Here is a 4,731-nt window from a genome sequence, read left to right as displayed (position 1 = left end):
GTGTGAGACGGAGACGCTACCACTCAGCCACGATTTCGATGCTTCCGAAAGGTACAAACGCGCCTCTAGTGAATGCGGTGTTGCCTTCGAAACGAGCCGTGGAAAGTTATACTGTGGTGTATATCGGTAATTATGAACATGTAACTTACAGAAGTCGCAATTACACGAGTAGCGAAGTGCGTTTCGCTGCATTTCTTCTGCGCTTTCCGCACATGGAGAGCCATCTTGCGGCAAACACAGAAGACCCCCTCCTCTCCATGTACGGCGCTGCCCCGACAGATGGCGCGCCACGCGCGCATTGGAGCTGTCGCGGCTCGGACTCTCTCCCCTGACAACGCTTCGCCTTGCTCCCTCTGTAGAATCAAGCGTCCTTCCTTTCTTTAGATCACTATCTCACTATCTCTCTGCCCGTGCCGATCACGGCGTTTGGCTGGCGTGCATCATTTCCCCCTCCAGGATACCGAGTTCTTTGGTTCGCTCCGCTTGCTCAGGCGCACGTTTCGTTGCTGCGCCGAACGCCGCGTTGCTCGACCATATGTCTCGACGCTCACCGCGTCTGATGCGGGGCGCCTCGTAAGTGATGGCTGCCCTGTAGCCCATTGTCTTACACCCATTGGCGGGTCGACGGGAACGCTATCGCGTTCCACTCTTGAAGGCGAAGCTTAAGCGTCCTCCAATTTTTGTTACTTCTTTTGCGGAAAGTAATGGGCCATGGGACGCGTTAGCTGCAGGATACTCTTAGTATATTATTTCCATAGCAATTATATGGACACTCCAGGCGCATTCCTGCCGTCGCCGTCGCCCTCATGTTCCGCATAAAGTCCAAGGGCGATAACATCGTGACCGCGCGCCGCATGCTGAATGTGCGAGTGAAAGCGTGTGGGGGGTGGCGGGAATGAGGGAACTGATGATGGTGGCTCAGTTTTGCGTGCGCAAGGGAGAAAAGTGAGGAGCAGGCGCGCCGCCTTCCATCGCGCGCGATACATCGGGGGGGAGTGGATGAAATGGGGGCGGAATCTGGAATTCTGTGAATCTGTGATTGCGCAACATGTTTCTCTGCCTTGTTTGATCCATTATATACTGTGACTTTTTCTTAGATACATAGATTTATTGGAGACTTATACGTATGTTTAGATATCTTGTTGCGAGGTTTTGTGCATATGTGCAGTGAACTTTGTTTGCAGTTCCACTTTCTTGCCCTTTATCAAGCTGTACCTTCGCATCTGTGTATTTTTTTATTTTTTTTTATTTTATTTTTATTTCAACATCAGACGAAAGCAGAGCCTGATGTAGGGACAGAAGCTAAAGGCTAATGGAGCCTGACGAGGCCTCTGACCCCAAACAGTCTACAGCGGTTACAGATACAACACAAATCTTAGAAACAAAGGAAATAAAGTAAAAGAGACGCAGTATTTGACACCTATACACAAATGTAGTGCATATACTGTTGCACACAAATGACACATAACAAATCATACAATGATACATAATAGGATAATACAATGATACATAATGATACAATGAAACAATACAATGATACATAATAGGACGCTAAGCAAATTACTTGAATGAATCAGCACAAACAGCTGTTGTACAAAAGCATACAAATAAAATATAACTGTCAGTGAAACTGAATAATGTTGCTTGAAACGACACAAAAGTAAGATAGGAGCAATTACTAGTCATTTTGTGTTATATAGAGTTTAAGTATCCTTTACGAGAAGACAGTAAAATATGAAAAAACACTTCAATTTTGGCTATAGTTAAATTGGCAGGATAACAATATCTCCCTAAGTTGGCTTTTAAATGCTTTTAATTTGCATTCAAAGTTTAGCTTGCCTTCAAATTTGTTTAAGATCGCAGGTATTTGATACGCCATTGTTTGCCTTCCATAATTTGTTCGGATTTTTGGTGTTCGGTGTTTTCGGTGCCTCAAAAGGTATTCAGCATTTGCAGAGTCCATAATTCCGTATAGTTTCTTCTGATGCATTAGTTGCAGCGCTTTTAAATAATATAACTGGTCTGCCTTTAGGATACCGTGTTACCGTGCCTTTAGGATACCGTGTTGTTTAGGATACCGTGTTTAGGATCCATTGTATCTTCGCATTTCAAATGTACGAGGGCGAGTCAAATGAAAGTAAGCCTACCCACCCTACGCAATTATGGTTCTGTTCATTATCTACAAGGCCTGCGTAGAGCTCACAGGCATCTCTCATTTACAAAAGTGACACGCAGATGTGAGGATAAATGTTCTTTAAAGGTGGATACACACGCGAGGGCAAAATCCCGCCTGCTCCGCGGACAAAATAGTGACGTCATCACTTGAATCCGTGCAGCCGAGTTAGGTCGCATTCCCACAGCCGGAGCGCCGTTTGCGGAATCCGCGTGCTTACTCTCGGCGCCAACGCCACGCACGTTGCCAAATTGCTGGGTACGAGTGCGCATTCCAAGATAGACAGCTATCGGAGGTGGCGTTTGTCCGCGTTGGCTGTTCTATTCGAAGTGAGTGAAGACGGCTAGGTGTAGGGTGTAAAAAGAAAACGATTATGCTGGAAGAAGCCACGGATGTCGAAGAATACGCTTTGTGTTCAGAGCTTGCTTTGTGAAGATCTACTCGAGTGTGATCCGGACGAATACAAGCGCCTACTGCGCGTCAGCAGCACGCAGTTTTTCGAACTTCTGGCCCGCGTTCAACATACAATCGAGCGGCAAGAAACCATCGTGAGATCATCTGTGCCAGCGAAGACACGGCTTCAAATCACTCTTCGCTTTCTCGCCGCAGGTAAGCACTGGCGTTTGCTTCAATTTGAAGTATCAAGTGTCACTTTTCATGAGGCGCGCTGACTTTTAAAGCAAAGGCATCCCCCAGCTTTCTCGACTGTGACTGCTGCCGCTCTCTTGGGAAGTGCGCGTTTCACGTCGCGTGTAATGTGCGTGTGCACTTATTTCCGTTAGCCCGTGGACGCAGGAATAAAACGAAAAAAAAGAACCAAACCACTCTTTAGCGTCCTAGATCTCTGTGTAGTGTGTACAATGACAAACACATCTTCGTTGTGACGTGAATGCCCTTACCTCTCGCAATGAACAGTTCGTGTATTGCGGCGTAGATATAGCAAATGCTACGGCGCATCAACAGCACTAAATTGTTTTGACCGGCACGGCGCATGAACATCGTATAAACATGTTGCATAAGAATGTTGGAAATATGGTGAAATAAAGACAACTGTGTGCATGGAATTTAGTTTCATAGCATGAAAATAGCAGCTTTATAAGAGATCCGCTTTCCACAGATTCCAGTGTGAATATCAGATGTGCATATTTTATTCGAATGCGGAGTTCTGTCTCTGTTAATTTTTGACGTAACCAACAATTTCTTGTTTTTCTTTTTTTAATAGGAGAAACGCACTACTCCTTAAGCTGACAGTTCAGGGACGACACTCAACTGTAAATCAGCTCATAAAGAGAGATGTGTGGCAATCTACCTGGAGCTGAAAGACGAATTCTTGAAGACCCCCAAGACTGACGGAGAGTGGTCTAGAGCCATGCAAGACATCAAAGAAAAGTGGCAGTTCGCCAATTGTATTGGTGCGATAGATGGAAAGCATGTGTGCATCATCAAGCCAAATATTCAGGCTCTTTGTATTTCTACTACAATAAAACCTTCAGCATAGTGCTATTTGCGCTTGTTGATGCGAACTATATTTTTCGCTATTTGGACATTGGCGCCCCTGGTTCACAAGGCGATGGCGGAATTTGGCAGTCAACACCTCTGCGAGAAGCAATTGATGAAATAAAATGCGGGACTGCCCAAAACCTAAAAGTGGCAAGTTCGCCGGATCTTCAAATGCCCCCGGTTATTGTAGGAGATAATGCTTTTCCTCTGGGTGAAAATTCCTGAAGGTGCGGCGTTTGTTCGCGAAAACCGTTTTTAGAAACTCTGCAGAGGTTCAATCAGATGAAGAAAACGAAATGGTTCAAATCTAGAAGAGCATTCCCAAAAATGAAGTAAATGTTTCGGCTACATGGTTCATATTGAACTGGCAACGTGCTGCTGACCACAAAAGAAGAAAAAAGAGAGGCAGGGCTGAGCGCCGAAATGACAGAGCACCCTGCCCTCTCTCTTTCTTTATTTTTTGGTTACGCAGCACGTCATTATCCCGAAAATGAAGTTATAGCTAATAATACACACCGACAGAGTAAGGCGCTGATTCTGCATGCCTCTGAGCCATTTCGAGAGCGATCTCTTGCCATAGCCTGTTACGCAGCTGCGCGCTTGCATAATCGGCGAGCTCTATACTCAATAGCACTGCGAATCCATCAACAAGAGCAAAAAAGGTACCGGTTGCTTCGTCACTTAGCATTTTCTTGTGCACCTCACTCATGTTGAGGTCACGCAGGCTGCGCGGTCTAAATAGAAATGCGCGCGCAACCACGACTCGCCCTTCCCGCTGCACCACAACAAAAGCACAAGCGGTCGCTCCTGCACATTCCTGCACAACAAAAACACACGTGGCATCAAGCCACGGATGCATCAAGCCGACAACACGCCACCGTAGCCACGCCAACCCGTCCAATGTTGGCAGATTTGACGCTGACTACGTTAAATTGAGGCCAGACGACCGCCAAACGGACGGATGGAAATACCGGCGAGCATTTTCAATCCGGACCGCGAGCGGAGGAGGCCGGACAAGGCGAGGGCGGCAAGTTTTGATGACGCGCACGTCACGTGAT

General features: G+C 46.5%; 1 long non-coding RNA gene across 1 annotated transcript; it reads left to right on the top strand.

Moving 5' to 3' along the window:
- The first annotated feature begins 2,477 nt into the window (after positions 1-2,477).
- Positions 2,478-3,676, top strand: LOC139048394 (uncharacterized). The gene is made up of 2 exons (XR_011507662.1): positions 2,478-2,782; positions 3,396-3,676. It is a non-coding gene; the product is annotated as an uncharacterized lncRNA (long non-coding RNA).
- The last annotated feature ends 1,055 nt before the right edge of the window (positions 3,677-4,731 follow it).

The sequence above is a fragment of the Dermacentor albipictus genome, chromosome 8, assembly GCF_038994185.2.
Source record: "Dermacentor albipictus isolate Rhodes 1998 colony chromosome 8, USDA_Dalb.pri_finalv2, whole genome shotgun sequence".
Classification (NCBI taxonomy): domain Eukaryota; kingdom Metazoa; phylum Arthropoda; class Arachnida; order Ixodida; family Ixodidae; genus Dermacentor; species Dermacentor albipictus.
This window is presented reverse-complemented; position numbering and strand designations above follow the sequence as displayed.